The sequence below is a fragment of the Peromyscus maniculatus genome, chromosome 7, assembly GCF_049852395.1.
Source record: "Peromyscus maniculatus bairdii isolate BWxNUB_F1_BW_parent chromosome 7, HU_Pman_BW_mat_3.1, whole genome shotgun sequence".
Taxonomy (NCBI): domain Eukaryota; kingdom Metazoa; phylum Chordata; class Mammalia; order Rodentia; family Cricetidae; genus Peromyscus; species Peromyscus maniculatus.
In genome coordinates, this window is record NC_134858.1 from 75,216,519 (window position 1) to 75,242,346 (window position 25,828).

A 25,828-nucleotide genomic window follows, 5' to 3' on the forward strand; every position below is an offset into this window, starting at 1 on the left:
AATCAATCAATCAAATTTATGATGTTTTGTTTTATTTTTTTTTTAAATGCTTCATGCAATTCTCAGATTAAATAGTTGAGCTGCTATTGGGAATTTAGGGGGTCCTCCAGGGGAGAAAAAAAGTAATATCTTCCCATTCTCTAGTTCATTTGGAGTCATACACAAATGGGCCAGGAATGATAGGCCCACACTGACCTGAAAACTAAAACTGTCTGCCTAGGAGGCCCTGAAAGAATAGTTAAGACTAAAGAAACCTCTGCCAATACCACCAGGTGGCACAAAATTCAGTCAAGCTTGGATGGAGGATTCACACAAATGTTTGCTGCAGTTCATTGTATCATCTTCTTCTGGAAAGGAGAAAACAGCAAACCCAAATGTAGTAGGTTCCCCCGTGGACCCTATGACCTCCCTAGCCTGGGAGTCTTGATCTGGTCTACAGCAACAAGTGTGTATTCCTTCCCTCAGAGTGTGCCTCCAATCCAACCAGAAAGTGGTTGATTGCCCCCAAAGCGGTCACGCCACTATTGGACCAGTGGGTTGTATTTCATCCAACAGAACCCAGCATGCAGAGTTCACCGCTGAGTAAGGACTATCGATGAGCTCTCTCTCCCGGCAGCCTGAACAGGAGAGGCAGCTTCCAGCTTAGTTCCGGCTTGATTTCTCCGTGTCCTGCAATCAAAACGTATAAATCTCTTCAGGAATCCAATCTTACCATGTACTTCTAGGGGGCCATCAAGAACAATGTCAATAGGCCATACATTATTTTCGGGAGCCGCTGGGACCTCTCTGCCCCACAACTCTGACGGAGGTGTGCTTCACACGACGCTGTGATTTTCATTAAAAAACTAAACACCGCCCGTGAGTTGCGGGAGCAGTATTTTACCCACATAGAGTGCCTGCATTCTTAGCTCCTTTTTAACTTAACGTTTTCAGTTAGCTTATAAAGCAGTGGGCATCTTTGTGATTTTTTTTTCATAACCCCTCATCTTTATTAACCCTCCACCACTCCCACCTTCTCCCCATCCCCCCACTCTCTTCCCCATTTACACCTTTTCATGCCTGGTATCTCCCCACCACCACTTTCATATCCCACGGGTTGGTTGCCCGTAATCTGGCAAATAACCTCCTACTCGTAATCACCCCTTCCCATACTCTCTATGTAAAAGGCAGTGGTTAGAAAAAAAAATCCATGAAAGTAGGAGGCCGGGGGTCACGCCTATCTATGACCTACCCCTGGGGCCAGGCCAAGATGGGAGCCCTTAGGACTCAAGATCCGGGTGTGCCAGGTCTCTTGGTTCCTGGTGATCCTGGATGCTGGATGGTAGACCGAGCAGAGTTCTCCAGAGAACCCAGTTGGACTGTACTCCACCTCTCCTGGATCCTGTAACCAACCCCTTTACTGGTTGTAAGTCACCCCAAAATAAACCTCCTTTTGAAGTACATGGAGTTGCCTTAATAAATCTTCCTGACACGGAAGATGGGAGTGATCCATCAAGGGTCATCATCTGGAGACCAGAAGCATAGTGTGGATGGTACTCGGAGACCAGAAGTGTATGTGGTACCCTTCATTTTCCAGAAGACCAAGACAACTGTGAGTCCTTTCCATTCTCTGACCCTTGTGCTCTGTTTCAGGTTTTTATTCTTTTAACTGTGCTTTGCATGGTCCTTGATCTCAGCTTCTCATTTGAAAGCTGTTTAGAGTCAGTGTCCCCCAGTGCCCTTCACATAGCTAGTCACCATGCTCTGGTCTTCCATCTAGGTCTGCGGTTCTTGACTTAGTCCCTGGTCACCATAGGAGGATGAAGAAGAGAGTTTAGAGCTTTCAAAACCCACACCAACCCTTACAGACTGCCATGTTTCTCAGAAATAGCTTTCTGGTTGGTAAATAGGTAAATAGGAAACTGGGTATGGTTTGGTGATAGGACATTTATTTGCCTAGCATGACTGGGACCCTGGGTTTGATCCACAACACTGCAAAAACAGAAAGTGCAAGTGTTCTTCCTTATAGGAGGAGGAAGGAGAGAGTGAACGGAATAAAAGAGAACAAAGTGTGAGGCGTGCTGGCGTGAAACCAAGATGTCTCAAGGGCAAATGAAGTCTTTGACTATCCCCAACAATAGTGGCTCCTAACTGACTTGTAATTTCTACCACCTTATTACCTGTTTGCCCTTCAGCCTCGGTTAAACAGCCTCCACTCCTGCATCTACATGAAAAGAAACGACATGGCCTAGATTCATTTCTCTTTTCGGTGGGTGTGAATTAACATGACTTTTATTGCAGGATCTTTATAGCAGACCGTGAAACAACTTGCAATGTTTCAGATAAAAAGAACACCTCTTTTTAGAAAAGAGTTATTTATGGTGTGTGTGTGTGTGTGTGTGTGTGTGTGTGTGTGTGTGTATACTATATGCTTATGTGTACAGGTGCCTCTTAGTGCACACGTGGAGGCCAGAAGTTGATGACATTAAGAGTCTTCACTTTATTTACTTGTTCATTTGTCATTTTTTTAATTTTAAAAAAGGAAATCATATAGTAAATGTCCACATATTTTTAAACAAACTCCAAAAGTGTTATGAGAGCAAACTGAAATAGTTACAGGAGAACCAGGTGTGGCTCTGGGAGATGATGCATGTGAGAGGTTTATAGGCGGCTTGGCTATATTTCTGTAAGACATATTTGGAGACAAGGAGCCACCCTTCATCTGCTTAAGTTTATTTTCTCTCCATGCAAATAAATGGCCCTGGTCTAGATCACGTTAGATTAGTTCTCATGGGAAAGACAGACAGAGACCAGTAAAAGGTTACAGCAAGTCGCACACCCTGCCTTTGGCCTTCCTGCCTTTAGAGTGTGGTACATGATAGAAAATGGAAGAGAGGAAGTTTACCTTGGCATCTGGAGTCACTCGTGTGCTGACTGGTGCTGCTGGGATCAGATCCCACCAACTTCTGGTGAATGGGGCCATTACTCATGTTTGAAAAGAGGCCTTTCTGTTCGGCTTCTGTGACTGACACGTGCATAAAGCAGGGCGAGAAAGAGGCATTAAAGAGCTTGAAACTAAAACACAGCCCCACGCAGACAAGCACACTTCATCCTACAGAGCATGACAGTAGTCCTAGGCTCAGAGAAAGGCTCTGTTCCATCACAGGAACACTTGGCTGTTCAGCAGAATTTCCTCTGGCCTAAAGGTCACGCTGGTTGCCTGGTTTCTGTTCTTAGACAACTCCAACTCAATCGGGCTAGGAGAAACATGTATACCCTATTTCCTGGTTCTTCCAATCCTCCATTTCCACCTTATTTTGGTAACTGTCTTGATTTCTACTCCAAAGTGCCAATGAGACCTGGCTTTTTCCCTCCCTCTTGGGAATGCTGGAGATTTAGAACCCAGATCCTAGGCAAGGGCTGTATCTGCCACTGGGCTACAGCCCTGGCTCTCGATTGATTTTTAATACACTAAGTAGAAGGGAAGTTTAAAATCGTTCCTCTGATAAATTAGTAAAAACCTATAATTGCTAACAGAAAAGTAATAGCATACTTCTATCTCTACTTGGCTATACTTTCTAAATTTAACCAGTTAATTGGTTATTCCTAAGTCATTTTTTCATAAAGGATTAAAAAAACTTCTTAGAAGGTCTTATAAAAATAACAATAAATAATAAATAAAATAATTTGATAACAAGTTACCATAAGCAAAACCAAAAATAGAGTGCATAAAATAGAACTCTAAATGAGCCAAGTCTTGTCTTGTTTTTACTTCATTATACTATTTAGGGACCTTGGTACCAACTTTTCAAATAGCAGCAGCTCTGGCCAAGGCGGTGCGTCTACAGCGCTTGATCTGCACCAGTTGCCATTTATTCTTCATAGCAACAGAGGAGGACAGCATGATGAGCATCCCCATTTTCCCACAACTGAAGCAGAGAGAACTAGGAACAATCATATTGCCAGATTCTGAGAAACCCTGCAGCCCCACCCCAGCAGTCGGGCCCTGGGGACTCCTCAGTACCCTCTCTCCTCAACTTCCTCTGCTGCTTTACAAGCATGGTGCCCGGTAGATGTCTTAGTGGGCTTCGTATTGCTGTGACTAAACACCAAAACCCAAGAAACCTGGAGTGCAGGGGTGCAACCTCACCTTATAGGTTATAGTCCATCATGGAGAGAAGCCAGCGTAGGACCTGGAGGCAGAAACTGAAGCAGAGGCCACAGAAAGACACTGCTTACTGGTTTGCTCTTCATGAGGTGTTTAACCTGCTTTCTTATGCAACCCAAGACCATCTACTAATCATCAATCATTCATCAAGGAAATGCCCCCCCAGGCTTGTCTACAGGTCAGTTTGATGGGAGCATTTTCTCAGTTGAACTTACCTCTTCCCAATTGACCATGGCTTGTGTCAAGTTGACAAAACAAAGAGCAGTGAGTACCTGGAATTTATGATAAGGTGTCAGTGGTTATTATATTATGAAATATGTACTCATTTTTCCTTCCTGTTTCCTGACATTCAGCTCCTCAATGCTCTTGGAATCTATGGAGTGACGAGGTCCTTTTGTGTGCTGAGATGGCCGGTGGTTAAGGGCCCTTAGGTGTGATTAGAAGGAGGAAGGGCGGGGACGGGGGAGACTTAAGTATGATTAGAGGGCTGGAACTTTCAGTTCTAGGCCCCAGCCTGTCCTTCCTTGCAAAGAGGAGGCACTGCAGGGTGAGCCGCTTACAGTGGCAGATGATTTGATTATCAACTGTGCCAATAAAAAAATCTCCATAAAAATCCAAAGGGGCCCTAGAGACGGCTGAGTGAATAGGGTTTGGTGCTCAAGCCTGAGGACTGAGTTCTGATGGTCGGCACTCACCTAAACAGCCAGGTGGCCTGTTCACACATGAACAGGACAGACAGGAAGACGCTCAGAGCTCACTGGCCAGCCAGTCTAACCGAACAGTGAGCCCAAGGGTCAATAAGAAGAGCCTGTCTCAAAAAGTAAAGGTGGAGAGTGATAGAAGACATCTGATGTCACTCTCTGGCCTCTACATCTGCAGCTTTCACACATGCACACACACACACACACACACACACACACATGCACACACAAACACACACATGCACATGCACACACATACACACATGCACACACATACACACATGCACACACACACACACACACACACACACACACACACACACACACACACACAAACACACTGTTCAAAAAGCTTCCATGTATCTAAACAGTTATAGGCCCAGGGAGCACAGAGAAGCTCCACCTCTCTTCCCATATACTTGCCCTTTGTATCACTTTCACCTGGCTCTTTGTCTGTATCCTTTGCAATAAACCAGCAAGCATAAGTTCTATGAGCCATGCTAGCAAATTAATTTGTGGAGATGGTGATGGGATCCCTGGCCTATATCTCATGGTAGGAAGACGTATGATACCCTAGTGTGTTGGTTGGCATCTCAAATGATCAGTCTCACAGAGGTACTTTACTCGTGAGCTCCAGCCTCTAGGTAGATGGTGTCAGACTGCATTGAAATGATTGTTTCCCACAGGAAACATTGTCTGAATTTGGACAGCTAGGGGTGAGTGTTCTGTGCTAGCTGTAGAAACTGGGGTTTTGTTCCTCCTGTTTTAAGTAGAGGTACAATGTTATAATGTCTTGTTTAACCTCATAAACCCCAGGAGCTCTGTCTGAACTAGGTAGGAAAGGAAAACCCTGAGGAACAAGTTAGCAACAGATAATAGTTCCCTGAAAGCAGGAAATGGCAGTGCCTGGGCATTGACCGTAATCACGCTTAAGCAAGTTCAATATTTACTCAGCTGACAGAAGTAAATATTTCATTTTTAATTGTTACTCAGTTCAACCCATACTTAGCTAGTATCCACCATTTAGGGAGAACTCGTGTGTTTGGGTGCGGGGAGAGTCCATGAAGCAAGAGTCCATGGGAAGAAATAAAAGTTTACATGAATCCTGTGAGAACTATTACAGCAGGAAAAATTTAAGGAGAGAAGTGTTTCTCTGGTCCTGTAAGTTTTCCAGTGGGTTTAGAAAGCTAAGGAGCAATATGGCATTTCGGGGTGTCATGAATGAGGTGAAGGGGCAGAATTGTGAGGGATCCATAGGCACTAGGGTCTGCAGAAGGAGGGAAGCTGTCGGCTCACTGTGAAGAAAATGTCAGCGAAAGAAAGGAAATCAACCTTTCCCTTTACACACATCATTTCATTAGATTATCTCAAAGCACAGTGATTAAGGTCCCCCCCCCCATACTTTTACCACTTGTGCCTCTAGCCTTACTGAACCCGACTAACTGTTAGGAAAACACTGTCACCCAGGGAATGATTTGTTCCAGCTACCGCCAGTGTATCAGGTGGCCCTCCAGATCTATCTGAAAGTGAGGAGAGCAGGCAGAGCAGCGGGAATGAACGTTTCCTCTCAGCGGGAATGTGCCACTGGTTCACACTAAGCATTTAAGCTCTGCTGACTCACCGTGACTACTGTAAGCTGCACTGGGCTAATGCTCAGAAACGTGAGACAAAGAAACAGAGCCTAACATCAAATCCTTAAAGGCATGCTACCTGACTCAGTCATACCTGGCTGGACTTAGTCATAGCTTGAGGCCACACCCATAGCAGTGCTGAGGCTGCATGATGATTGCAGAAAAATGAAGTAAGTAAGTGTGCCTCGAACAAGGCCAGTGAAGGGTGATTTTTAATATCACCAAAACCACTATAAATTATCCACAAATTCTCCGAGCACCACTATTGATAGTACTTGCATTGATACATACATATTCTCACTTGAAAACTTTTAAAAGCTGGGCCTGATGGGGCAAGCCTGTAATCCTAGCTGTCAGGAGATGGAGGCAAGAGGATGACAACTTCAAGATCTACTTGGGCTAGGAGTGAGCTCAAGGCAACTTAGTGAGATCCTGCCTAAAAATAAAAAAGAATTCAGGATGAAGTTCGGTGATAGAGCACTTGCCTAGCACATGTGAGGCCTCAGGTTCAATTCCCACTGTCACAAACAAAACAAAACAAAAATTCTTTAAAAAAAAAAAAAAACCCTAAGTGACAGAAAATAGTTGAAACTTGAACTGAGATTCCAGTGAACAAGGGGCAAGATGTTACTGCTTAGCTATTTTAATCGCCTTTCTCGTTATTCACATTATACACAGGTAGAGGAAATCCCTCGCTCCCTTCAACCTCTGAATGTTGACTGAGGTAAACGGACAACACAGACTGGCAGGAGAAATGATACAGCCGTTTTCTGGTGTGCACCGCGGACAGTCAGGCAGTGTGTTTCCACTGAGCCAATGAGGTTCAGATGTTGGCGTGACTCAGCACTATCTCAGTAAGGCTCAGGGGTGTGACTCCCCCACTGACCCCAGTGAGGCTTGGACACCTGGATACCCTTCTCCACAGAAAAAATAATGGGGGCGGGGATGGAAATAGAGGCAATTTAGAGGGATAGTAAATGATTATCAAGGGGAAGGATAGGCTCCGAGACAGAGATGGGATTATAAATGACCCTCTGGAATCTGAACGAGCCAGAAAGAGATGTTATCTTGGGACAAAGTCCACCCTGTGTGGATGCACTTTGATAGACTATGAGCTTCCTTCGTGAGAACGGAAGGAGGTTTTGATCTTCAGCGGGTCTGGTCTTCATGTAGATTATGTCCTATCCTGCACCTGTGGGAAGGTCAATCTCACGGGGCAGGGGAGGCTCAGAAGGATCCTCTCTCAGACCACTCCTCCAGCTCCCCAGGTTAAAAAGCACACTTTGAGGTACCACTTTGTGAGTCCCAACAATATGTACATGAAGAGAGTGCGGCATCCCTGTCACAAACGCTGCTGTGGAGTTGGAGGTTTTCTTTACACATTAACCTGAACACTAATGTGTAATTCAAGAATGAGATATTTCTGCTCTCCTCCTCCCTTCTGGAAGGCTCTCTCATGTCCCTCCCCAGTGAGTATCTCGCCATGGAAGTGCGGGGTCTCAGAAAACAAGGCCTCCCTAAGTATAGTCTTTTGGCACGCTTATAGAGAAACAGTCTCAATATCGGCGTCTTCCTAACCTTCTCCCGTTTCCCCTCCATCGTAGGAAGGGGCTCCCTGAAGGCCCTCATGTGACAGCAAACTGCTTCTGAAAGAAATGCAATGTCTTAAGCTCTTTCTCCTAGGGAACTAGGGAACTACATCAAGTAACTGAGAAAGATTATCTAAAAAGGAACTAAACGTTGTCCCACGCCTGGGCAGATTAATCTCCTCTTTCAGTTCCGTGGCCGATTCATCTCCAAAAAGTGCTGATTATCTTCAAGATTACAGTCTCAACATAGGAATTCCAGGAAGGACAGAGAATATACTACCCTTTAATAGCACTCTGTGGGTCACAAGGCACATTTCGCCTCTGTATTACTACACTGCTTTTCTACATCAGGCCATTTTATACTCTGTTTCCACAGATGATGAACTCAAGATTCAGAAATGTTTAACTCATTCAAGGCCTCTTTCTTGACGACTCAAAACTACATCAGAAAAACTCTAGTATCCACAGGGGCCAGGCTGACAAAGGCATGAGCTAGTCAGTCGTGGTATTTGGAAAGAGGCACGAAATATTATTTGTATATATAAATCATGACTCACTCTTATTGCACATGCATACTCTTCACTCTCCTTTGTTCTTTCCTAAAAACACAATTGCTGGCCAGGTGGTGGTGGCACACGCCTTTAATCCCAGCACTTGGGAGGCAGAGCCAGGCCGACCTCTGTGAGTTCGAGGCCAGCCTGATCTAAAGAGTGAGATCCAGGACAGGCACCAAAACTACACAGAGAAACCCTGTCTCGAAAAACAAACAAAAACAAACAAAAACCAAAAAGAAACAAACACAGTTGCAAGAAATAGTCTACTTTTTTTGTTAAGTGTGCTATAAGAAAAATCCCATCAACATGATGAGGAATGATGGCCCTGGCATTAAGACTGAAAATGCCAGCAGAAAGCCTGCTGCAACCTGGACAAAGTATCCCAGGCTCATGGCTACTCCCTCATCAAACGGTTGTCATGGAGATAAAAAGTATGGACCCAGTGTTCTGTCTATAGCTAGTGAGGTGGTGGAAGGTTGCGACATATGTCAACGAACTCAGTTTTTTTGTTTTTTTTTTATTTTTTATTTTACAATACCATTCAGTTCTACATATCAGCCATGGGTTCCCCTATTCTCCCCCCTCCCACCCCCTCCCCTTACCCCCAGCCTACCCCCCATTCCCACCTCCTTCAGGGCAAATCCTCCCCCCGAGGACTGCGATCAACCTGGTAGACTCAGTCCAGGCAGGTCCAGTCCCTTCCTCCCAGAATGAGTCAAGTGTCCCTGCATAAGCTCCAGATTTTAAACAGCCAACTCATGCAATGAGCACAGGACTTGGTCCCACTGCCTAGTTGTCTCCCAAACTGATCAAGCCAATCAACTGTCTCACCTATTCAGACGGCCTGATCCAGCTGGGGGCCCCTCAGCCTTTGGTTCATAGTTCATGTGTTTCCATTCATTTGGCTTTTTTTTTTTTTTCAATAATTGCGAACTCAGTTTTTGAATCTAAAAGAGATGAATACTGGGTTACACAGACCGTGTCTAAGGGCTGAGCTCCACCTGTGGACAGCAGCTTGGGAACTCTGCTCTAGTTCATGATGTTGAGAAGGAAAACACCTTGTGAACTAGCATCATGGACAGATCCCAGATTGAGAGGCAGTTCCTTACTAGGGGCTAGGAATCTTCTTGAGCATACGCTAAGGGAAGTACTTGACCTTGCTTGTCTTGGCTTTATCTATAAAAGGATGACGGTCCTAGCTGACGCAGAATGGAAGGACGTGGAAAACTGTGAGAAAGGGGAAATATGAAACACATGAGAAAGGGAAACAGAATCCCGCCATCCCAGAGTCTGGTTTCAGCCTCTCACCAGCCACGGAGCAAGAATTTCAGCACAATTAACAACCACTTGTAGACAAATTTCTAAATGGTCTTATTTAATAAAAACATGGAGCCAGAAATGTGGGTGAAAGCCTTGGAGAGATCAGGGAAATACGGAAAGCCAACCTCACCTCACCAACTCCGCAGCTTCCAAAAGGGAGAGAGCAACTTCCTGACTACCCAGGCTTATATACCTTGCTTTTCTGCCCTGTCATTGGCTCTTAGCCCAGCTACCTCACTTCCTCTTCCTACACAGCTCTGTCACTGTCTATCTGTACAGACCTTTCAGGTCTCTATGGTTGGTACTGGGATTAAAGGCAAGTGTCACCACACTTGGCTCTGTTCCCTAGTGTGGCCTTGAACACACAGAGCTCCTGACTGCTAAGGGATTAAAGGCATGTGCTGCCTGACTTCTTTGTTTACTTAAAATGGCTGGCCTTTCCCCCTTGATCTCCAGGCAAGCTTTATTTATTAACGCACAAATAAAATATCACCACAACCACTTAAGGCTTTTCTCCCTTCCGAGCTGAAAACTTGCACTTTTCTAGAACTCTCATCAGAAATTCTCTGTGCAACCATAGCGGGTCCTGGGTTTTCCTTCTCAGATTAACAACATCTCACCAAAGTCACCCCCGGGGCCTCTGTACCTAAAGGGGTAACCGAAGTAAAGGCGTAGAGGGGGCTTAGAGACCTCATGTACGTGAAATCCCAGAAGCTTCCAGAACCCTGTATGCAGACAATCTCCACCAGGACACTCCTGCACCATGACCCTTCCTTGAGAAGCCCATACCACATGCTTGTGTAGATCTCGCCTTCCCTGCGTGCCCTTTCCCCTAATGTTCATGCCTACTACTGTGTTTAAAATGCCTTCTAATAAACCACCACTCTGCCTGAGAATCCCACATCCACACCCTTGTGTGCGCTTTTACTTTCTTAAGTGCCTTTCTTTTATTTTCATAAAGCCTCAGCTCTGCTTTACACCGACTAGTCCTAAATTCTCTACATCCAAACCACCCATCTTGGGTTTGTCTGGGCTGAGGCCCCTAAAAGATTAAGAGAATTCCTCAGGCTACTGAGGGTAGCAGTATGGAGCTGTGCCTCTGCCCTCTGGCTACTGACAATACCAGCCATGGAGTCTCTGTCTCTATGAACTTGCCTATTCTTAATTCTTCAGTGATATGCAAAAATGTATGTGTGACCACTGTGCCTGATTAATTCGCTCTGCACAAGATTTGTATGGTTTATTAACACTGCCGTATGTGTTGGAATTTATTATTGAGTGAAATCATTCTGTTGTATGAATGATCATGTTCTGTTAGTTGTATAAATTTTCTGTGGGCACACACCTAGGAGCAGAATTGGCCTATGTTCTATGAGTAGAATAGATAGGTCATGTAACTATGTCAAGATGACTAATCATTAAGAGAGTGACTAATGAGAAATGAGTAATGTATATAAAACCTTTATCACACATATAATAAACACTCAAGAAGAGTGGTATTAACTGCCACATTTACTATATTGATCTTACATAAAATGAATTGAAACATGTTGAATCAGACTCACATCCAGAAAAATAAGACTGTGCTGATGTGAGAACCCACCTCCAAACACATGTAGTAATTACACACAGCAGTGGTTTCAGTATGTGTATCCACACTCCGAAAGAAGGCACTAGAACGGTCTGGAGTCGAGCCACGGAGGGCTGCTACAGCAGGCAGTAAAAGTTGACACTACAGATGTCATGGGTGACTGGCCAGAATGAATTCACAGGGCCTAAGAGACGGACCTCATGGAGATGGCATCTGAACTTCCGGGTAACAAGAAGCTAGGAAGGTTTGTCTCAGCAGAAACTCTCCTGCCTCCCAGCTGCTGACTATGGCCTGGAAGTGACGGCTTACCCTGAGGCTCAGGAGAAAGAACCTCAAGAACACAGTGCTGGCCGATTCTGAGTCCTCCTAATCTGTCTCTCCACATTATGAAATCCTCATGCCAAGGGACAAAGGTAGTATTTATACAGAGACAAGTGAACAGCATGGAAGCCCAGCTTACTCAGCCAAAACCAACTCATAATGAATCTTCTAAAAGCTGAAGCCAAATGAGCACACAGTTCTAAGTCTCTCCAGAGAACTGTTCCCAGGAAGCGAAAGACTAAGAAGCTAGCCACAGGGCACACAGATAAAAGAAGTCACACTCAGTGAACTACACGCAATGGAGCCATGATTGCATCAAATTCAAAAGATAGAAAAAAGAAGGGGATTTACAGCATGGGAAAGCATTTTGAAAAAAGAATAAGCAAGTTTGAAATGGAACTGATTGAATTAAGATGCTGGTTTGACCTGAACTGAACTGAACTGAACTGAGTGATTATTACCAAACTTTGTTCTAGATACTGTCAGAGAAAAATGCAATCAATAACTATGAATGTTCCAGCAATAATTTTGAATTACTTTTAAACTTTATAAACTTTTTGAATCAGCTCCTACAGTCGTTTTTCTTTCTAACAGGGACATATAAGAACAGCTGCTCCAGCCAGGCGGTGGTGGTGCACGCCTTTAATCCCAGCACTCCGGGGGTAGAGGCAGGAGGATCTCTGTGAGTTCGAGGCCAGCCTGGTCTACAGAGTAAGTTCCAGGAAAGGTGCAAAGCTACACAGAGAAACCCTGTCTCAAAAAACCAAAAAAAAAACCAAAAAAAAAAAAAAAAAAAGAACAGCTGCACCGCTCTACCCAAGTGAACATGTATTTATGGAAAGGTAAGGGACATCAGAGCGGCAGATGAACACATCCATAAGGAAAGTAATCCTCCCTTGTGAATTAAAGGGAATCTTGAAAATCAAAGCAAGTCAGAGACATTTCTACTTGTAACTAGCAATGAGTATATTACAGAGCTCAGGAGTGGTTTAAAGACAGTAAACTAACATAAAAATAAGAAAGAAAAAGGTTGTAACATAGAACAGTATTCAGGAATGTGTCTAACTACAAATAACACACACTCAAAGCCCAAAGCTTAAAGGGAAAGTTTTCCCTATGTCTTAAGAATAAGAAATCAGGGGCTGGAGAGATGGCTCGTCAGTTAAGAGCACTGACTGCTCTTCCAGAGGACCTGGGTTCAATGCCCAGCACCCACATGGCAGCTCACAACCATCCATAACTCCAGTTCCAGGGGACAGAACACCCATGGCAATCCATCAATGTACATAAAATAAAAATAAGTTAATTAAAAACAAACAACGATTTGTTTAGAAAAAATTTTAAAAATAAAGAAGAGACATCAAGGGCAGTCCAAAGCTGGTGGCTCTCAGCGGGTAGCTTCTGGTTTCCGCATCCACCATCCTCAGAATGAGGCTTAGAACCAGGTGAATATTAGTGCTTTCCTCCTCTTCATGCAAGATAGCTATTTATCTTTAAACATTAAATCTGTATTCCTGCCAAGCAGAAAACAGGAGACGAGCAGGGCTCAACACGTGTTAGGAAAGCACATGTCCACTATCTCTCTCATGGAACTCTGTGGGGTCACATGATCTCGAGTTGCAAGACAGTCAGATAAAGCAAATATTTTTGAGTTTGGCACACTGGATAAAATTGGCTCTTTTAAAAAGAAAAGGGTGCTAAGGATCGACAGGGGTGAGGTCGGTTCCACAGCTGGGAGACAGAGCACTGGCTGAGGCTGGCAAGGCCCTGGACTTGCTTCCTGGCAGGGCCTCAGCCTTGCACGATAATCTGGCCCTGTGAATTGTTAAATATCTCAGAAGTTATAGAACAACCATGTGAGAAAAACCATAGGGTAACCAAGACAGCTTGGAGTTAGAGCAGGAAGAAATTAAAAACGGCAGGTCCTGGAATGGAAGAAATTAAAAACGGCAGGTCCTGAAATGTTGAGAATCGGGAATCAGATCAGTGGCTGACTGTTTAAACTGACAGGTGCCCACATTTGAGTGACTTAAGCTATTTATGTTAGTCCGTCCCTCGGACTCTGTCTCAATTTTAAACACTTGATATATATATGAAGGAGGTCTCCAGTCCTGCTAGGCCTGGAGATACAAAGCATAGCTCATCTCCTATGAGTACATTGGCTGTCTAGGACACAGTAGCCAAAAAGATTCATCTATTGTCTTGTTTAATATCTATATGATCTTATACAAGCACTACTGTATGTTAAATGATTTTAAGGTTCAAAAAATAAAATAAGTTAAACCTTACCAGCTTTTTTTTTTTAAACTTTCTATGTCAGAGCTGAGCATCAGGGAAATAAATGACTAAGTCAAAGTGCGACATCAATGTGCCTCACATTTAATGTGCACAAGAACCACAGGTGAGGGACGAGGGCCTGTGGTTTAAAAACGTCTTCAGAGCTGGTGAGATGGGTCAACAAGTGAGGGCAACTGCCACCAAGCCTGATGACCGGAGTTCAACTCCTGAGACAAGGTAGGAGAGCACTGACTTCCTCAAGCTACCCTCTAACCTCCACATGTGTGTGTTGTGGCATGGGCACACGCACACACACAATAAATTATAAATAAATAAAGTGTAATGAGGCGCATACATTCTGATCTAGGTCTTGAGTCAAAGCCAAGGTTTCCTTTGCCTTCCTCGCACACTTGCCGGTGATTTTGATGCTGATGGCTAGACTATACTTTGAATCTCAAAGGCCTAAGATGCCTCGAAACCCTACCTTTTTATAATCCTCTATATATATATATATATATAGAGAGAGAGAGATAAAGATTCATGTGAAATAGACTAAAGAAACGGAATATGTTTTGCTACTGTTAGACACTTACATCTCGGAGCATACATGAGGTCTTAGGGGAATGCCATGTGCTTGAGAAGTCCAGCCAGCTTGCCAAGACGGTGATGAATGAGCATAATTGAGATGTGGGTGAAACCCTCTACAACTGAGAGGCTTCGGTTCTGACATGCCCGTTGAATACACAGAACACATGCCAAGATTTTACTAACAGGTAGTTTACGTCCAACCTTGAGAAAACTTGTATATTTTATGTCGTAAACCCTCTGCCTCAAGTGCAATTGGGTAATTCTGGAAGGTTTAGTTAATATCTTGAGTCTGTTTCTTACAAGGAAACCACATTTTAACCACACAAACAAACACGATGTAAGTTAGATAATAGGCCATAAGAAATAGAGCAAAGTGGAGAACTCTGTGATAATAACATAAAGGGGTTCAGAGGGTGAGCAGCTTCTACAGAGCCCGTCACACTAGATGGAATCTCTTAGAATCCTTACCCCAAATTTGTGTTTCTTATATATGACAAAAGTAATCTTTTTCTGAGAATTCTGAAGCTCAAAGACCGAGAAATACCGATTTAGGTGAACAACCCTTGGAGTCGGGAAGACGCCACTTGTTTGGACACAACTACAATGAACTCCTGAATACCGCCCCTCCCCCTTGTCGACACCTTCCCTGCCCCTTTGCAGCCAATCCTGTCCCCTCTGTGTCCCCAGCTCAGCTGGGCAACCCAGGATCTGGTTTCAGTCTCTAGCTTTTCCTATTTTAGATTGGGATCAGTGGAATCACATGGAACACAGCCTTCTGGTCCCCTGCCTCACATGGCTTCTAAGAGTCATCAGTGCTGGCACATGTATCCCCTTGTCCTTCCACACTAAACCACGTGCTTAAGGATAAGGAAATCTCATCCTTGTATGCCTGGCTTAATGTGCTTTGCAAGCATAAGACCAAAGCAATAAAGTAATGGGAAATACTGAAAATGCAAATATTAGGTATGTTAATTGATGTATGATACTACTTATTTAAAATATTTGTTATCTCTTTCTGGATCACAAACCACATTGCTCACCAGGACACTATTCTCTGTATTTCTTTACTTGCCCACCTGTCTTAATAATTGCTAGCTATAAAAGCAACAGGTAAGAAATTTCAATGTTGGGTGGTGGTGGCACACACCTTTAATCCCAGCACTAGTGAGGCAGAGCCAGGTGGATCTCTGTGAGTTCGAGGCCAGCCTGGTCTACAGAGTGAGATCGAGGACAGGCACCAAAAACCTACACAGAGAAACCCTGTCTCAAAAAACCAAAATAAATAAATAAATAAATAAAAAGAAATTTCAATGTGCCTATCCTGTATACAAAACTAAAAATAGTTGTTACATGTTTATTCACAGAAGCAGTATTTTACACACTGCATCAAAATTATATGTCCTGCACAAATTCAACATCATCATTGGTGTGGGGAAATAATAGATGCACACCCATGAATATAGGAGCCATACAGGTTCCACTGTTCCACTATCAAATTCTTGTTGAATAACTTGGAGGAAAATAATTCAAAATCAGTCTATAAATTTATTCATAGCAATTTATTTAAATAATAAATTAAATTTATTGTTATCTGATTTTAGAGCCTCTTCCTTGTCCCTTCCTCAATACTGTGTGAGGGAAGGTTCAGCTACTTATTTCGGGTAATCCCACAACATGCCAGGTGTCCTAGTTAGGGTCACTGTTACTGTGATGAACACCATGATGAAAACAACTTGGGGAAGAACGGGTTTATTCAGCTTACACCTCCACATCACAGTTCACCATCAAAGGAAGCCAGGACAGGAATTCAAGCAGGGCAGGAACCCGGAGCCAGGAACTGATGCAGAGGCCATGGAGGAGTGCTGCTTACTGGCTTGCTCAGCCTGCTTTCTTATAGAACCCAGGACCACCAGCCCAGGGCCAGTACGACCCACAATGGGCTGCCCCCCCCCCCATCAATCACTAATTAAGAAAATGCCCTGCAGGCTTGCCTACAGCCTGATCTTGTACATATATGTGTGTGTGCATAATTAATTAAAAGGCATCATTCCAAGTAGAGAGTTTGGCTTTCATTAGATTAAGACGATGATACTGTTTTAAGTGTGCTCTGCGTAAAATTAGCCTTGATTGTCAGCTTCATGGGATTAAGAATCACCATGGAGACAAACCTCTGGGTATACCTGTGATGGAGTTTCTAGATTAGACTGATAGAGGTGAGACGATCCACCCTAAGTATTCCACAGGCAAGGCTCAGTACAGAATTAGAGTGAGCTGAGCACCAGAATCCGCAGCTCCTGCTTCCTGCTTCCTGAAAGCTCCTTCTCCACGCCTTCCCCAGAGATGGACCACATCCTTTGAGCCCAAATAACCCTCTCTTAAGTTGTTTTCATTGGGTATTTTCTCACAGCAACAAGATAAGTGACTAACAGGGAAACCATGTCCATGACAATAGAACCATAAATCCCTGAGGTAAGAGAAGGATTTTAGAAGGTGGGGAGGGTTGTGACAAGGTAGACTAAGAGGCTGAGACAGAGCACACAGAGCCTTCCTTGTCCAACTGTTGGTTATTTCCCGTCACCCTGCCCTCCAGTCATTCCCCATCCTGCAGTGTTGCATCCTAACTAATTTCTGACCACCCCAGCGGCTCTCCCTCTGTGGGAGAACCCTGGCTAGTTTCGTGATGTTCTTTCCTCCGAAAGCCACCAGGATGGACCCGTTACTTCCTCAAGTCCTTGCCCAAATCACTCCTCAAGGGAAGCAACCTATACAGTCACTCAGTCATTCACTATAATATCCTAAGTCTACACCTAGCCTTGCCCTCCTGGTCCTCTGCTCTGGCTTTCCCTCTTCAGTACTTGTTACCGGGTGGCGGCCCCTGCAGTCTATTGAACTTCCCATCTTCCTCCACACAGTTCGAGCTCCGCAAGGAAGCTGATTCTGAGTGTCACTGTGTCCTCACCACCTTCCACAGCATCTGCCGCTGGTACATGCTCAGTGAACATCTATTTAAAAAAAGAAGAATGGGATCCAGCCATGGTGATTGCACACTTGAAAGCCCAGCACACAAGAGACTGGAGCAGAGGAATCACAATTTTGATCCTAATCTGGACTACCTAGCTAGCTAGTTCAAGCTAGCCTGAGCTGTATCATGAACATCTGGTCTCAAAAATCCAGGGGAAAAAAAATTAAAAAAGAATCAATTAGCCTTTTCAAGGACAAGGCACAGGTCTAGACCTTCCTAGTGCGCTGTTCCCCATGTTCCCTGGAGACTAAGAGGCTTGATTTTTTTTTCATATCATCTACTTCCATGCCATGTCTTATGCACTCCTCTGCCCTTTTGTCTAGAAATCAGAAGCCTTGACTTGTGAAATGGCATTTTCTTCTTAACTCACTTTTAAAGAGCAGTGCCGCTGTTTGCTTGTGAAGCAGACAGTAACGGGTGATGTAATATGAACTGTCTCTGTTTTGAACACAGTAGGCGCTGGGAAGCAGGTTTTGGTTGAATTTGTCAAACAGAAGATAGTATCTTCTCAACAGTCAGCACTAGGTCTAGACGCTGCCCTTACATTGTCAACACTGTGTTCACAGACCCACACTGTCGGAAAACATTGGCTCTGGTTCCAGCAGTCAAGGTCAGGAGACAGGATCCAAATTAGAGAGTGGAAGTGGGTCCCTCTGGGAAAAGACAGAACCGCAGGCCAAAACACTGCATCTGGAGGGAAATCGTGTAAAAAGAGAAATGCTGATGTGTTTCCACACTCCTAATATGTAATCCTGCCAGGGAAATCTAAAAAAGCCTCAGAGTAGGCCCAACCAAGAACTAAGGAACTGAGGAATCTGTCTACAAACTACTGGCTCAGAGCTGTGAGAATATTAACCTAACTTCACGGTGAAATATTTAAAATTTGGATACATCGTCACGAGTACTGCGGGGGCGGGGGAGGGGGGCTGTGTTAAATGAACAAATAATTTTATTTAATTTAACCAACCTATAAGCAGTCTCATTTCCTAAAACCTAAAATGATAAGCTGCTGAAACTATAAAGAACATAGGTAACGCATAGTAGAGAAAATGCAAAGTACAGAAAAATCCTTCAGTCCTTAAAGCAGTGATCTGATATAGGGAGAGCAAGGGCTGACCACACCACACCAGGAACAGTGTGAGACAGCTCAAATGTGGGCAGAGCACACGGCTAACAAGACAGATGCCATCATGCACTGTTCTTCAAACCAGAAAGTTCAGTACCATGTGGTCCACTCCCCCCCCCCCTTGCTCATTCATCCATCCATAGTCTCAGTACCTACTAAAAGGCACAGGAAGGTGTCACTCAAAGGATAAGGGAAGAATCAGCTCCTGGTGCAAACAGTTCCCAGCAGAGCAGAAAAATCAGTCAGAGTAAATGTCACAAATATGTACCAAGGACATATGCAAATGCTTTACCTTCTCACTCATTCATGAAAACCGGAGTTGATGGCCTGGAAGTAGAGGGTAGATAACAGAGGTCATTAGAGGCTACAAAGGGAAAGATCTCAGCAAAATGGTGGACAATGGGTACCTAAATGGGGAGGTAGTTCTAATGTTATATAGCGCAACAGGAGAACCACATTCTATAATTACATAAGATAGAGAAGACTCTGAGATACAAAGGAAGAGTTTGGAGTATTTATCGCATGTCAGTTAAAAAACAAATTACAGGCTGGAGAGATGGATCAGCAGATGAAGTGCTGCTCCAGCATGATACTGGAGTTTGGATCCCAAGACTCATGTAACCAGCAAGGGTATGGTCCGATGCACAGCTACAACCCAAGAAAGACAAGAGATAGGATTGCTGGGGCTTGCCAGCTGAAAACCACAAGTCCCAGTTTCAGTGAGAGACCCTGCCTCAGAGGAATAAGGTGAAGAGTGATGGGGGCAAGGGGGGTACCTTAAACCCCCCTCTGGTATAAACATGCACATATACACTTCACACACATACATCCACAATCATATGCACATACAGATACACAAAAAAAACCAAAAAAACAAAAAACAAACAACAGCAACACACACACAAAAACAAAACAAAACAAAACAAAAACAGAATAAAATGCAACTGAGACTGAGAATCATTAACTTGCTTTAAAGGTCTAGGTCAAAGTGAATGGAATGAGCACATCAATCAATATTTTTGTGGCACAGTCAAGTTTATTGACTTATTGACTTAAGTACCTTTGTATTTAGATATTTATTTTAATCAAATTAATTTCTCTTCTCACTGACTTGATAGAACAAAAGACATTAACCCTCTTTTTTCCCCCTCATTTTATTTTCTCCAGTCCCCTCCATGAAGAAAGTAAGATCTTCATCCTCGGACCTGAATTGAAGACTGAAAAAGTCAAGAACTTATTTTGTTAATCAAGAAATGGGTTTCTATGCAAGAGAACTTATGTCCAGATGCTTATTTAACACTGGCACCAACAACTATGCAATTTAAAATTATTTATTTATTCCTGCTCTTTGAGACAGTGTTCTACTATATAGCCCAGGCTGGCTTCATATTTTCAATCCCTGCCTTCACTTCCCATTTGCTGAGATGATAGACAGACATGCATGACCACACCTAGCCCAGAAATATTTTAACCTTTTTAATCCTACGTACTCTAGAAAAACTAACAAGAATTCTCATAAGGCTGCAAGATTCTGGAAATCGGTGATATATTAAACTATGACTCAGTGGGATCCTGTCTCTAAAGGAAATCACCCAGAAAGTTTCTTGTGAGCACCCATGAGAGGGATCAATGTGGTGTGCAATAAAGTTGCTAGCCGGTCTATGAACTAGTTAATGTGTGTGAAAGCTGCCCTGGGCACTCCTCTGCTATGGAATCTGAAATCAGCTAAGAAATATGCTTCAGCTGGACTTCCTCATGGCTAACTAAGAATGTAGCTCTGTGGCAGAATGCTTTTCTGGCATGGCAAAGGCCCCGATCAATCCCTAGCAAGTGTTCATGGGTATGTGCAGGAGCATGCAACATACAGACACAGAAACTTCAGTTATTTTGAACTGTATGGTCTGGAAATTCTTCAAATTGAAGTGAATGAAATTTATGTTGTAACTAGAGTTTCTCTATAGATGCATATCTGCACATGGGTAGGCGTCTACATTTTAAGATACATGGTGAATGCCCTTTTTTGGTGGTGGTTTTTTTTTTTTTTTTTTTTTTTTTGGTTTTTCGAGACAGGGTTTCTCTGTGTAGCTTTGCGCCTTTCCTGGAACTCACTTGGTAGCCCAGGCTGGCCTCGAACTCACAGAGATCCACCTGGCTCTGCCTCCCGAGTGCTGGGATTAAAGGCGTGCGCCACCACCGCCCGGCTGGTGGTTTTTATTGACTCCTTATGGGAGGAACTTCAGACACCAAATTAAGCGGTTTCTGAACTTTGGATTCCAAGCCCCTACTGTCACTGACCAACCTGAGTTAGTCATTTAACTAGTTGGCCTTTAGTTCTATGCATTATAAAATAACAATGCTTAATTTAACAGAGTTATGGGAAGTGGGGCACAGTTATAAAATGTTGAGAAGTCTTGTAGGCTGCAAGAATATATTATAGAGATTCAGCTGTATATTAAAGCTATACCTAGAAATGTCAAGGCATTTTTTTCTAGAGGAAGCCATTTATCAAGGAATATTTGGTGTTATTCAGTTTTTACTATTCCGGCTGTTTTCTCCTATGAAGTTCTTGTGGGCCCATATATTACTAGACCATTGGTGAACAGTTTAGCTGATCCACTGGGTAACTAACACCTCTCCAGGGCCTTGGAGACAGGCGCCAGTAGATACATAGAACTTTGTTTCTTGTGCAAACGAAGCTCAGACCATCCCTTGCCTTCAGGCCTAGTAGCCCCGATGAGCTATGGACTCAGGACAATGGGGATTTTTTGCATAACCAGGTGCAGTCAAGACTGGGGCAGCTTTCCTGGCCAGAGCAGAGTTGTGTGGCAGAGAAGAGAACAAGGCAAGTTTCTCCGGATAGTAGGCAGAGCCGCATGGCCAGAGAGAAGAGAAGAAGGCAGTTTCTCAGAGCCGGGGTAAGGAGCTAGGAAGGAAAGATGGAAGACAAAGGAACAGAGGACGAAGATGAGGTCAAAAGCACAGGAGCTTAATTAGGACTATGAGAAGACAGGAAAAGTAGGTACAGAGAGGAGCTGAATGTGAGGACGGAGCTGAAGCTGTGTAGATGGAAGTTCGTTATAGAGAACTAAAAGTAAATGGATGAAAGAGTGTGCTGTGTGTAGATTCTTTTCTCTCAGATAACACCCTGCCGGACATAGTATGTCTTCCCCAGGACTCCGGGAGGAATCTTCTCAGGGCAGGCCCTCGGGGAAATTCCGTTAGAGAAGTGTGTCCCACAGCAGTTGATCAACACAAACACATGTTCGGAACCTGTTTTCTTATCAATTATAGCCCAGTCTTGTCAGGCTCTACCAAGCAAACCACACTCAGCTACTGCCATCCAAGTGAGATGGACAGCAACAGCCACACGAAGGCAAAGCCCTAAGTGGCGGAGTCTGTAGTTAATCTCCAAGCTTTACCTGCTTTGTAGTGTGCCACAACCCAGGCCTGACCCTAAACAAAGGACAATGTGCCTTGAACCTCAGCCATCTTTGATCAGTCTGATAAACTTGATTTTTATACAAATGTCCTTGATTATACCCCATTCCTCTTTCCGGAGTAAACTTGTCATTAAGGTCCACCCATTAGGAGAAAGAGTCTTCCTCAGGGTTGGTTATCCAATACCAAATGGTCAGCCTAAAAACACACACATACAAGTAACATATACCAACTGGGCAGGTTGTATGCATGTAGGAATATATATATATATATATATATATCTTTATACATCTATGTCTATAACAACAATTCATTTTTAAAAAAGAGAGGGGGGCTGTGAATTTGAAAGAGAGCAAGAGGAGGTATATGGGAGGGTTAGTAGGGAAGAGATGGCGCAACTATATTATAATCTCAAAAAATAAGACAATTTTTTAAAAGGACCTATCCACTAGGGCTCAGATGCCCCACCTCTCGCCTCCTCTCTTATGCTGATTACCAGAATGGGTCCAACAGCGCAGATCAACCCAAACCACAGGAATAAGTGTCACGTCAAAACTAGCTGAGCCAGGCATGGCATGAGCAACTGTAACTGCAGAACTTGATAGGAGAGTCAGTATAACGGACTTCAGGCCAGCCTGCGTTACACAGCAAGACTTTGTCTCATAAACCAAACAGCAACAACAAAAACACCTGGACCTCGGCTCTTAGGCTGCCTGCCATTCAGACACTGGACCGAATGCTGATCAAAGTAGTCTGAAGCAGAATCCCCCCATGGAGAGTAGACTGCGGAGTGCTAACGCACATTTCAAACTGGGGCAGGCCTAAGGAGAAGCAAGTGAGCTATCTGAAGACCAAAGGACGTATATAAAGTGGAAATCCCTAAATCACAGCTAGACACGGCTATTCCCTGCTGTCTCCCCATACCACGTCTCTCTGAAGGTCCCAGGCAGCAAGCACATCATGATAGTATCTGTGGGAGGGTCTTCAAAATATCTACACATAGTCATTAAAAGAACAACACATAGCCTAATTATTCCTGTTTCTGAAAAATCCTGTTCTAATCAAAAGCCCCACACCGTTCTGATTCCATGGCACCGTGTTTTTATCAACTACTCTTTGTATTTAATCCCACGAGGAAGGCCTGATACATTAGCAAAAATGTAAACCCTTTTCTGATTGAGCAATTTAGTAATACTAATAAAAAGCACCTGTTGGTATACCTGGCTTACTAGGGATCTTCGTTTATTCTGTGCTACTCTAGCAGAATACCAAGGACTGTATGACGGACACATGGAAGGACAGATGGATGGATGGATGGATGGATGGATGGATGGATGGATGGATGGGTGGATTTAAAAGTAGAAATGTTTTTACTGTTCTGGTGACTGGGAAATCCTAAGGTGGAGTAAGTATCCTTGCATCCAGCTGATAAGGAAAGCCTTCTTACTTAATCATCCCATAGCAGAAAGGAGAAGGACAAGAAAGCATGAGAGGAAGGGAGGGAAGGAGGGAGAGAAAGAGACCCCCGAACTCGCCTTCTGTCTGGAGCCCATTGCCCAGACAAGTCACCTCCTCCCACTCTAATCTGTTTAAGTGGGGCAGAACCCTCTGACCTCATCACCTCTTCAGAATCACCCCTCTCACCGCTATTGTCTTGGAGATCAAGTTCCCAACACATAAACTGAAAGAGACCACTTCAAACCATGGCATTTTAATTTTGTCCCCCAAAGGAGTGTCCTTCCTACATGCAAATATATTCACTCCGCCTCCATAGCCTCAAAACCTTAACTCAGTTCAGCACTAGCTCAAAAGTCCAGAGTCCAGAGTTTCATTGGAATAGATTCTGCGTGAGATTCCAGGCATGATTTATGCTAAGGCAAATTCCTCTCGGGCTAGGAGCCTGTGAGCTAAAAAGTTACATGCTTCTGAAATACAGTGCTGGGACAGGCACAGGAATAGCCTCATCCCCAAAGGGAGAACAATGAAAGGAGAAAGGAATATCTGATTCAAAGTGCCCAAACAACAGTAAGTATTCATGCTAGAGAACAATTTCCTTTACCTCAGTATTCTGCCTCTTGGACACACTGTAGAGTCCCCAGAACCTCAGGTAGCCCCACACTCGTGGCTTTACTTAGCTCAGACCATTCAGCAGCTTCCACAGGTTGGAGTCTCATGCCTGCAGCTCTCCCCAGATGGCAATGTGTGCTGGTCACTCCACAGTTGGAAGTAGCCACACTCTCCTGGCTCCATTATGCACTGCTTTAGTAGGAGCTGCAGAGCCCTGCCTCTGCAACAAGTCTCTCTAGGCCCTGACACTGTCTAGAATAGACTAAGATTTAAGAAGAGAAAGCCATGCCCCCATAGTTCTACCACTCTGTATCCACACATAGTCAATACCACATGGACACTGCCAGAGCTGACCACTGGAGTCCTATGGCAAAGACGCATCTAAGCCCACCTGAGTGATGGCGGCAAACTCCCTAAAGAGTGCATGGCTGAGGTCTCGCAGAACACTCCCTGAAAACCATGCTGCCAAGGTCCTCACTGGCCTCAGAGATTTGTGAATGCCTTTTGAGCTGTTTTCCCATTGCCTTGATAAATAGAAACTGACTTCCTTTTATCTATAATAATCTATTTGGCAAGAGGCCAAGTGATAGAAGGAATGCCCTCCGTTGTAGGGCAGTCTTTATAGGTAAGGTTGACCAAGTTTTTCTAGATAGTAAATATTTGAAGTTCACCAGTCATATGATCTCTTTCACAACCATGAAGTTCTCTCATTGAGCAACAAGAAAGCAGCCAGATAGATGAATGAGTATAGCTGTGTTTTAAGAAAACCTTCTTACCCAAGTGACCCAGATGCTCAAATTGACAAACAGAGACAAAATAAGCCTGCTGAGGTCTAGAGTTTCACTATCCACAAAGACAATTCTACAGGCTTGGTCACTTGCCTGTTGCTGGTGGGAGGTTGTTCAGTCTTTGAGAGGTGAGGTCTAGAGGGAGAAAGTTAAGTTGCCGGAAGCACGCCTTTGAGAAGGTATTGAGATCCACACCTTATCTTCTGTCTGCTTCCAGACACATAAGATGAACAGGACAGTTCTGCCATGTGCTCCTACTATAATTCTCCATCTTGATTCAAGGCCAAAAGCAAGGCGGCTTCATGGAAAGAAATCTCCAAAACTGTGAGCCAACACCAGTCTTCTCTCCTTACAGTTGTTACCTCGGGTGTTTTGTCATAGTGACAGGACGCTCACCCACAGCTACTCTAAAATCGTTTGAGGACTTCACATAATACAGTAAGCCAGGGACAAATTTCAGCTCACAATAGAAAGCATAAAGCAACGGCCAAGTGGAAGTTTTGTAAGTGAAAACTACGTTATCTGAGATCAAATATTCCCCAGTCAGGCTAGGGATTGCATGCAGAAAAATCAATAGTCCCATTCATGTGTTGAAATCTAACCCCCCAGAATGAGCGTATTAAATCATATGTTTTATGTGAGATAGTTTGGTCATGTGGGTCTGTCAC

At 43.9% G+C, this 25,828-nt stretch overlaps 1 long non-coding RNA gene across 5 annotated transcripts; it reads right to left on the reverse strand.

The window, feature by feature from the left end:
• On the reverse strand, window positions 1–24,902 carry LOC121830907 (uncharacterized). Of its 5 annotated transcripts, none has more exons than XR_013052831.1 (6): window positions 24,764–24,902; window positions 9,454–9,569; window positions 4,363–4,419; window positions 4,130–4,185; window positions 2,885–3,004; window positions 1–669 (listed from the first exon to the last, which is right to left on the reverse strand). It is a non-coding gene; the product is annotated as an uncharacterized LOC121830907 (long non-coding RNA). The 5 variants fall into 5 exon arrangements; XR_013052832.1 differs by lacking the exon at window positions 24,764–24,902 and adding an exon at window positions 24,365–24,757; XR_013052833.1 differs by lacking the exon at window positions 9,454–9,569.
• Between the last annotated feature and the right edge of the window lie 926 nt (window positions 24,903–25,828).